An 11,156-nucleotide genomic window follows, 5' to 3' on the forward strand; every position below is an offset into this window, starting at 1 on the left:
ATGGTTCTGGTATAGGCACAGATAAAAATTGATGCAACAATAAAAAAACAAAAACAAAAACGAACAAGCCCATGTTATATATGAGAATGTGTAATATAGCAGAAATTAGCATTACAAATCAGAGGGGGAAAGAGGGATTATTTAGTATATGGTTCAGTAGATAGGGAAAGTAAATTTACATTCCACCCTCACAACAAATTAAAAAATGAACTCCAAATATATTAAAAACCGAACTATAAGAGGTAACATATAAAGTTATTAAAATATATCTTTGTGAACTATCTTTGTAAACTTGGGGTGGGAAAGGATGTTTAAATAAAATTTAAAACATTTAAAAATTTTTTTAATGTTTGTTATTTTTAGTGTTTATTTTTAAGGAGAGAGAGAGAGAGAGAGAGCATGAATGGGGGGAGGGGCAGAGAGAGAGAGAGGGAGAGAGAGAGAGAGAGAGAGAGAGAGAGAGAGAGAGGGAAAAGGGAGACACAGAATCCAAAGTGGGCTCCAGGCTCTGAGCTGTCAGCACAGAGGCACAGAGGCTGACATGGGGCTCGAACCCATGAACCATGAGATCATGAAATCATGACCGGAGCTGAAGTCAGATGCTTAACCAACTGAGCCACCCAGGCACCCCTATATTATTTTGAAAGAAAGAGAGACAGAAACAGAGCACGAGCAGGGGAAGGGAAGAGAGAGAGGGAAGCACAGAATCTGAAGCAGGCTTTGGGCTCCGAGCTGTCAGCACAGAGCCCAACATGGGGCTCAAACTCATGAACCGTGAGATTATAACCTGAGTCGAAGTCAGACACTCAACTGCCTGAGCCACCCAGGCACCCCAAATAAGATTTAAAAAGTACAGAACTTAAGGGTAGGTGGTGGAGATCAATGGATGTGATCATATTAGTTATTTCTATACAAAGAAAACATGATAGATAAACATAACAGACTGGTGGCAGATTAGAAGATGTTTTCAAAATGTAAAACTGAAAAGTGATTAACAGATAGAATATACCAAGGACCCATTCACATCTGCAAGGAAATAAACAAAAATTGGACAAGGAATAAAAATAGATAATTCATGGAAGAGGAACCCTAAATAGCCAATATGTATGTGAAGAAATGCTTAACTTCACTTGAAATCAGAGAAATTCAAAATAAAGCAACATAGAAATGGTAAAAATTTAAAAAGTCATCTAATACCAAGTGCTGACTAGAAGGAGCCGAAATGAGAAATCTCATTCACTATTTGTGGGAGAATAAACTTTTACTATTTAGTGAAATTAATTATCAGTATTTTCTATATATGTATCATTCCCCCATCTGGGTTTATACTGTGTACAAGTCTTTAAGGGGATATTTATGAGGATAAAAGCAGAGCATTATTTGTATTAGCAAGAAGTTACAGGAAGCCTTACTCTCTGTCCCTAGAGAAATGGATAATCACGATGTGTTGTGTGTACATGCAATGGAATACAATACAGCCATAAAAAGTAATTAACCATCTTTATATATAGCAAAGGGAATAGATCTTAGAAATACAATTATGAATTCTGTAGGGAAAAACAATTTATGTACATTCAAAACACATATACACATAGAAAACCATCTATGATTTCTCAGGGTTATATTTTCAGATGCCTAAGGCCATATACTGAATATGCTGGTGTGAACATCTCTGATGGGAAGGACAATGTAAATGAGAATGAGTAAGACAAAGGGGAAAGAATAATGAAATAAAATGAGAGGGACATTTCATGGGCTTTTAATGATAGTGGAATATGAAATCTGTGTATTTGAGACCCATTTGACTCCTGGATAATTAGCATGTTTGTCCTAATTTGGAGGAGGAATAATTAATGTTCCCAGTAAAAGGATGTACATGTTTTAAAACAGATTCTGGAGGGTTTGAATGACCTTATGTAGAAGACAGATGGATATTTGATTAGTATAAATTCTTTGCTTTAAATACATTCCTCCAGCAGAAGTGTTAGAAAGTAATCTGAAATTTGCCTCCAGCAATCAGTCTAAGAGAGGAGTACAACTTTGAAAAATGTGGTTATTTAATATTCAAAGAGAATTGCTCTGTAAATCTAGGAAATACAAAGATACTCTGTCAAAAGTTTGCCTTCTGTTAGGTTTCCATGTAATTTATCAGGCAATAGTTTAAAATGCATCAGTTTGTTTTGTTCTTACAGTATTACCTCATTGCACATGACTTCTGACTAGGTCAGTTATTCATCTGACTAAGACAGTTATTCATCAATAAAATCCCCCCCCATCATTACTTCTTGTGTGAACAATATACTACAAATTATAGCTTGCAGACTGCTCTGTCATGCTTAACACACTGCGTTATTCAATAGCTTTGGTGTTTTTGGTATTAATCTTAGGCTCTTTAATAATGTCTCTTATGTATTATGTCATTTCTATCAATACCATACTTAATTAATCAATAGTGTGAATAATTAATTGATTAATTAATAGTTTGAATTAATCAAACAAAGATTGAAGTCAGTGGACTGAAATACTCAAAGGGCATTACTTTTTTTTTTTTTAATGTTTATTTATTTTTGAGACAGAGAGAGACAGAGCATGAACGGGGGAGGGGCAGAGAGAGAGGAAGACACAGAATCGGAAGCAGGCTCCAGGCTCTGAGCCATTAGCCCAGAGCCCGACGCGGGGCTCGAACTCACGGATCGTGACCTGAGCTGAAGTCGGACGCTTAACCGACTGAGCCACCCAGGTGCCCCAGGGCATTACTTTTCAATAGCCCAATCTCATTTAGAAATTTTCATGGATGTTTCTCTTGGTTTAAAAAGAAAGTAAGTGTTCAATATAATCACCTTTTTCTATGACCCATTAATATTTTAGGAATAATATGATTTTCATTATTAATATTTTAAATAATATCCTTTAATCATAGTTAAATATCTCTACTAAAATATCTGACAGCTTGTCAAAAATGTTTCTAAAAATGTTATATATATGTTAGTGTTTTTTAATGTGATTTCTTTATTCAAAGTTCATATTCTTTTCTATCCCATGGAAAAGGGCCAGTATATGAGTATTTTGAGAATACTAATGTTCTTTCCAGTGTTTTTCATGTCCTGGCAATATAAAATATGGTAATATTGTAGGGCACCCATGGAAAACCCTGTGAAAATGCTGTAGCCAAGGCAACCACCTGCCCTGTGGTCCTGCCCCTCTGTGGTTGAAGGGGGTACCTCCTACACACACACTTTTGACAACTATATGTGCTCCAGCAACCCAATTGGGAAGCTCTGATTTAATTCTCTGGGATTTTTTGAAAGACAGAACTTTTCTAGCTCCTAGAGGAAGATTAGTTCTAGAACATAGTGAGATTTCCTCTTTTCTGAAGGATTTAGAAGGAATAAAAAAAGATGGTAAAGTAGTATAGTCCTTCAAAGAGTGGGGATAACTCAGGAAGATCTCTGGACATTTTTCTCATGACTTAGTAGTAGTAGTAGCAGCAGCAGCAGCAGCATCTGTGATTTATATTTGGAATTGTGAAATTTGGCCCATCTGGATAATGTAGGGTAATCAGTCAGGGGATTAGCAACCTTAATTCTGTCTGCAACCTTAATTCCCATTTACCATGTAACATGTACCAGCAGGTTCCAGAGACTAGGATGTGGACATATTTGAGGGGAGGGGGCTTGTTATGCATAGCATACTGCCCTTTAGAGCAGTGCCCATTCTGATCAATCAGACCTAGCTAGGGGTCAAGGTTATTTGGTAGCACCAGAGTAATTTAGGTGAAAGAAACCAGTTAGAAGGATGTTATAAACACAGCAAGCATGCTGAGTCTTGCTTATCTAGTAAATCTAGAAATTGCATTGTGATTTTTAAAAATACCACTAAATTGAAAGATGCATGACTATATTAATATGATTATCTCTTGTGGTAAGATTATGGATTATTTAAATTTTCTTCTTCATGTTGTGCTACCTGTTAAGTTTCCTGCAATAAGCAGGTTTTGCTTTTATAATAAAAATAATTAAGTTTTCAAAATTTCCAAGCAATCTCCATAGACTGTGACAGTTATAAACAGAAAAGAAATAAGTGAAATCATACATATAAAGTTGATATAAATGACAAAGTCTAAATATACATAATGACCACAAACTTGACATAAGTAAGCTAATAAATAAACTAGCCACACTGTAATTCTGGGTCACATTTTAAAATAGGGTAAAATTATCAAGTCATCCCATTACACTTGGCATGAGTTATTAGTAGCATCCTATTTCTTTTCTGAATTTCTAATACAAGTAATTGTATCATAAAAAGGCATCAAAATAGGTTTTAAAAAAATAGTAAATAAGAATTATTTCTTTTGATAAAGAAATTGATGAAAGACAGCTTAAAATATGTTCAGAGGATAGGAATAAAACTCAGCAAACACCAAGCTTCCTTGTACTTCTGTCTCTACTGGGTTGAGTTGTGAAGGGATTGGGAGGTAGCCAGCAGAGCTTTTCAAGGTGCTCCATTCCGCTTCTGCTTGTGGGCTAGGGTCACTGAAAGGCCCCACCTGCAAGTGCTGAGCCGCTCCTAACCCAGCAAGAAATATACCTCACTGGCTGGTGACACTTGGGATTAGTTCTTCTGACAATTGGTCTGGAACTTAGCATGCTAGGGATATGTTCCCAGGACCTGAAAATTCATTTTCTGCCTCAATTTTTTGTATTTAACACTCCTTTCCCAACTATAATTAGAGTTCTACCCAGAACCTCAGTCTATCACAAATGGGCTGGATCAGCAACACTATACCAGCACCAACCCTAGAACACTGAATCAGATATGTCCAGGACAGCTGAAGCCATGCCATGGAGGGTACAATTTTCTAGAACTACCATGCCTTTCCTCAATATAGCTATACTTTTTTTTTTTTTCATTATAAAAGCCATATAATTACATGATAGAACCTTAGAAGATTTAGGAAATAATGACACATTTTATACACAATACCATTACCCTTATTCAGTCTTCTTAAGACATTTGATATAACTGTTCCTATCAAGTTTTGTGTATTTGTTTTTATAAGCATGTAGAACAAAACTTCCAATTTCAGAGTAATCTGTGAGTACAACAGAACTCAGACATGTCAGGGCACATCTCTAGGTCCTGCTGAAGCTGCTAGGAGAGAGAATCATAAGGTGGGACTCTCAGGTGGGATTCCCTCCAGTCCCACTCACCCACAGATGAATTCTAGGGAGAGAGGACGGTGACTAGATATCAAAAACCCTTCTCACCAACCAACCTACCAACCAACCAACCAACCAACTGGCAAAGAAAAACACAATTTCATTACTGTTTGAGACCTAGATACCAGAATTTATTGCTAAAGTGAGAGGAGTGATTCTCACAATGTCAGCAGTGAATGTGGTGGGACCCCTCCATTTGGCTTGGGCACAGCCTCCTAGGGTAGTAACACAGGAAAGAAAGAACAACAAAGGGCATGAAATGATCAGTGCGATGATTAAATTCTTGAGCACACATGAGATGACCTCTGAGAATGTGCAGAAGTGTTCAGGGCCTTTTGAAAGGGGAATGGCAGTCCTCACCTTCGAGGATAGAGGAATATTGTGAACCTGTCCTTCTACTTCCAGACTGGAACCGCTTGAAGGAATTTAGGTCCATCTTGGAGGCTCCTGAAGGACTATGATATCCTAGTGCATTGTTATGCACTCCAAATACAACTTCCTCCCTAGAATTAATTGATAAATTGGAGACAGTGGTAGGACATGATTAGAAGACTGCATTGCAAGCTTCTGGAAGGCTGGGACTATGCCTGCCTCATTTTCCATCCCTATCTCAGCATAGTGCTGCTCAGTAAACATAGTGGTGCTCAGTAAACACATGCTGAATAAATGCCAAGTGAAGCCTTGTCCATGCGGTTATATATGGAACACTCAGAAGGCATTGCTGATTTGGGAAATCAGTAAACTCTCCATGACAGGGCTAAAACTAAAGAGATCCTGAGGACTGCTTGAAGCTGTCTTCAAAGGGTGGGAGCTGATCAAAAGCTTGCAAATCATTTGCATCCTTAGTATAAACAATCGGTACAAGTGTGATAGAATGCTATAGTGAAGGTGGCAGTTTTGGAAAGGTGGGTGGTGATTTACTGTGAAAACATTAAAAGGAGAGGACAGGGACAATAAGGAACTTGAGAACCAAAAATGGGTCAGGAATTGGGTATGCACTCATGAGGTTGTATGAGTCAGAGAACTAAATTCAAACCCAAAATTCTAGTGGCTTAATATACTAAGAATATTTGCTGCTAGGGAGTGCAAATTCATACGCACTGTTTTGAGGGTAATTTGGTAATGTGCTAACAACCAACTATGTGCCAGGACTTAAAAGAATTAATTCCTTTGCTTCTCTCAATAGTCCTGAGTTAGGTCCTAATTTTAACTTCATCATACAGATGGGGACTGTTGAGATGAAGTAACTCATCCAAGAACATACAGCCGTGAGCAGCAGTGCAGTCTTTAAATGCAGGTAGTTTAGCTTTGGAGGCCAGGCTTGCAACCCCTACATTGATCTCTGTGTGTAGTAAGAGGTAAGAACTTTCTGATGAGATTGGACCTATTCAGGGTAGTACGGCTGTAGACAAAGAGCCCTCTGAATTATATTTGTCATTTTATGAATTTATTCCAAGGGTACATAATCAAATATATTTCTAAAAATATTTTTATTACAATCTGGATTGTGTGGTAAAAAATTATAAGCCTCCAAAGTGAGGCAGCAAATTATAGGTGTTAAGACTCCAAGAGTCCTGGAGTCAGTTCTGGGCCAGATCCTGTCTCTTTCACTTCATCATGGGTTGTTAACACTGGCCCACTCCAAACTTCTGCAAAATTAGAATGGGAACGGGCCTACCTCACAGGAATTTAAAATAAGGAAATGCTGCTTTCTGAATGGCTCAAGATGTGACTTTCTCTACAAAAACTAAAATTCTTTGAAACCCCTCAAATTTATAATGTAATTATAATAAATTACACACACACACACATATGTATGTAATAAAGCAGTGACAGAACTGATCACTTTTCAGTGAATTAAAATTTGGGAAACTTGAAAGAAATTGTAAAGAGTGAAAATTCTAAGAATCTAGAGCAGCTCTGATGAGATGATGGATGTCCAAACTGTCTCTTTCTAACATCTATCTGCATTTTACATAGATCAACAATCTGTGACTGTGGCGATGAGGTTGCATCTGCAGAGACAAGGCCTACTGTTGTTCCACTTTACTTCAAAGATGCAAGGCTGCTATGCATGCTGCTTTTTTGGTTTTTGGTTCTAGAAATTATTCTGCTTCTACACCATTTTAATGTTGGTGTAGTTTCTAAGTTCCACTACCAGGAGTGTAAAAAGAAATACACAGCATTGAGGCAGCAATATTTTAGGTGGAAGAGTGGTTTTTGATCCCACCTCTCTTACGTTAGTCCACCAAGTGAAACATTTAGTTTTCTGTGTATTGATGGAACAAAATGGAGGACAGTGCTTTAAAACTTTTATCTTTAATGTAACTGATTTTTACTATTGTATTGCCTTTCTCTTCAGTTTAGAAAGATAAAAAGAAAAAAAATTACAGAGGAAACTATATTTCTATTTCAATATTTTGAACAAAGAAATCTATTGAGGCTTTGACATGTTTTAGAAACCACCCACATGGGGGCTCCTGGGTGGCTTGGTTGGTTAAGCGTCTGACTTAGGTCCAGGTCATGGTCTCGAGCTCCATGGGTTTAAGCCCTATGTCAGGCTCTGTGCCGACAGCTCAGAGCCTGGAGCCTGCTTCAGATTCTGTGTCTTCCTCTCTCTTTGCCCCTCCCCTGCTTGTGCTCTGTCTGTCTGCCTCTCTCTCTTTCTCTCTCTCTCTCTCTCCCTCTCTCTCTCTGTCTCAAAAATAAATATTAAAAAAAATTTTTTTTTAAAGAAACCACTGACATGAATAAAAAAAAAGTTTGCTGCTTCTTAAGATGCATTGAAAGAAACTTCAAAATACAAGGAAATATATGACAGTTATCTTATGATTCCTAAAATTTGGGGGACTCATTTAAGGTGAGGGTGCCAGAGAAAATTTTGCCAAACAGAAACATGAGCCTAGATCGGCTGGTCCTGATGACCTATTATACTGGCAACAGTATAGGAACTGCATTCTGGAAACTGCTGCTCCCATTTTGAGTTTTTGGACAACTTTTAAGTGAGGGTTCTTCCTCCATAATCTTCTTTCTGAGTTAGATTGAAACTCTTTTTGATTCCACTCCAGATTTTACTTTTGGTCCAGGGTCACTGGTTGCTGGCTGAAGACAGCAGGTGGCAGATGCTTTAAAGACACATTGCACAAAGGAGAGTACAGGGTGTGTACAGGGGAAGAGAGACAGACAAATGCTCAATATACAATTGTGGATGTTTGCACATCTCAGTTTTGTTATTGAGGGAGTACTGCTTTTTAGAAAAAAAGTACCCCTATTAGGATCCAGTCAGGTAAATAGTACCCACACGAGGTAGTACAATAGATGGAATTTAATATAGGAATTTGCTACAAAGGTCCTGAAATCTGGGGCCGCCACTAGTTCCTGTCCATAGTGTCTTTTTTTTTTTCTTTAATGTTTATTTATTTTTGAGAGAGAGAGAGAGAGAGAGTGCGCGCACGAGCTGGGGAGGGGCAGAGAGAGAGGGAAACACAGAATCTGAAGCAGGCTCCAGGCCCTGCACAGAGCCCCATGCGGGCCGAACCCACTATCCATGAGATCATGAACTGACCCAAAGTCGGATGCTTAACCAACTGAGCCACCCAGGTGCCCCTGTCCATAGTGTCTTTATCATCAAGCTGTTTCTTTCATTTAGGGAATAATGAAGTAAACAGGTCTTTGACAGTTGCTTCTTTCTTAAGAATATTATTTCCCACCTACATTATTTAAGATGTGTGTGATACAGTAAAACTCTTATTTACTTTTCCTATTAGGCAAGGCATACTAAGAAAAAAAACAAAAAAAGAGAACAACCTTAAGTAATAAAATTAGCATTGCACATTTTAGAAATAAAGAACACAAAGAGAAAACTTTAAAATATGATTTATTCTACCAGCCAGAAATAATTCTTTCGATTTTTAGTTGAAAAGCTTACAGAAAAACCTGTATGGGTTCATAGTCTTGTCAATAGTTTTGTTTTATTACCATTGAACATATTTTGTTTTCTTCATAGTTCATTAAATATTCTTAAGAAACTGTCCCTTTGGTGGTTTTAATGTTTCTCAAGACTAAATTTCTTTCCCATTTATGTACTATTGGACATTGAGTCTGTACCAACTCTGCTATTTCAAATAAATGTTAAGTCTTGTAAATAAGCTTTTCCTGCCTCTTTGTTTCCAAACTCAAGCAAAGTCTTCTTACCCCCTTTTTGTCTCTACTTACTTAATTAGATTGGTTGGCGGGGGTGGGGGGGGGGATCAGTTTTAAGCATGACTTAATATGAGTAGTGCTAAAGACATGGCTTCTTAAAAAATAATGGAAAACTAGAACTTTAAAATACAGTTATTTGAAATGAATGAAATCTTGCCATTTGCAACAACATGAATGGACATAGAGGGTATAATGCTAAGTGCAGTAAGTCAGTCAAAGAAAGACAAATACCATATGATTTTACTCATATGTGGAATTTAAGAAACAAAACAAGTGAATAAACAAAATGAAACAAAAACAACAACAAAAAACAGACTCTTAAATACAGAGAACAAACTGGTAGTTGTTGCTAGAGGGTAGTTGTTAGGCAGATGGGTGAAATAAAGGGAATTAAGAGTACACTTAATCTTGATGAGCACTGAGAAATGTATCAGAATTGCTGAATCATTATATTGTACACCTGAATAATATAACACTATGTTAATTATACTGGAATTTAGGGGCCCCTGGGTGGCTCAGTTTGTTAAGCATCCAACTTCAGCCCAGGTCATGATCTCATGGTTTGTGGGTTCAAGCCCCACCTGTCAGGCTCTGTGCTGACAGCTCAGAGCCTGGAGCCTGTTTTGGATTCTGTGCCTCTTCTTCTTTGCCCCTCCCCCGCTCGTGCTCTCTCTCAAAAATAAATATTAAAAAAAAATTAATTGTACTGGAATTTAAAATAATAATCAAATACAAACATATCTAACTGAAAAAAATTCACAGAGCTATATTTACGTAAACAATGTGATGTTTTCTTTTATATTTCATTAAGAAACGCTTTTTATAACCTCCCTAAAATGTAATTATTTTGTAATATTAAAGTACAGTCAATTTGAGCAACCTCTGAAGACCTTGAAAATGCCCCTTTTTCATTTTCTGTTCTCCTTTCAATGAACCCAGTTTTCATGAATATCATCCTTCAAGAAGAAAATCTGATTCTTTTGTATAAATGTTCCACTTTATTTAATACTGTATTCTGAGGTAATATTATTTTCTACATCTTTAATTTTAATAAATTGCATTTCAGCTAAATAACAAACTTGGCTAGATATTCTTATACTTAATATTGTTTGCTGTGGGGAAACTTCAAAGATCTAAATGTGTACTTACAAGTGAACTTTTAACAACACAATTTGCTTATAATTAAAGGACTTCAAGTTTAAAAAGTAAACTATACTTAGTTAACCTCATATTGATAATCCATATATTACTGGATAACATTGGGCTTAGATATACAATTCATATTATCTTTTTAAGAGATGTGTTTGTATGTGTGTGTGTGCACATCAGATATTAGATATGGCAGATTCTTTGAAGGACCTGAGCATTGGAATTAGTAAAACCCTTAAATTATGTTGATCTTCAAAAAAGATTATAAATCATAACAATGAAGATTGTGAGCAAACTATATAAAATAGTGTTGTCAGCTCTGTTGTGACTGTCTCCTTATTTAATTTTTTATGACATTTATCACCATCTGGCTTATAATATATTTAAATGTTTTTATATTTATTGTATGCCATCCTTCACTAGACTTTAAACACCATGAGAAAATGACATTTTTTTCTTTTTCTTTTTTATGTTTATTTAGTTTTTGAGAGAGACAGACAGAGCACGAGTGGTGGAGGGGTAGAGAGAGGGGGAGACACAGAATTGGAAACAGGCTTCAGGCTCTGAGCTGTCAGCACATAG

General features: G+C 36.8%; 1 long non-coding RNA gene across 1 annotated transcript in view; it reads left to right on the forward strand.

Annotated features, from left to right (window-relative positions):
• LOC113600378 (uncharacterized) overlaps window positions 1-9,415 on the forward strand; it is a 33,449-nt gene extending 24,034 nt beyond the window's left edge. The window contains exons 3-4 of the long non-coding RNA XR_008296180.1: window positions 2,573-2,819; window positions 5,628-9,415. This is a non-coding gene — a long non-coding RNA (uncharacterized LOC113600378). The remainder of the gene's footprint in view (window positions 1-2,572; window positions 2,820-5,627) is intronic.
• Window positions 9,416-11,156: the final 1,741 nt, after the last annotated feature.

The sequence above is a fragment of the Acinonyx jubatus genome, chromosome B1 (assembly GCF_027475565.1).
Source record: "Acinonyx jubatus isolate Ajub_Pintada_27869175 chromosome B1, VMU_Ajub_asm_v1.0, whole genome shotgun sequence".
Lineage (NCBI taxonomy): Eukaryota > Metazoa > Chordata > Mammalia > Carnivora > Felidae > Acinonyx > Acinonyx jubatus.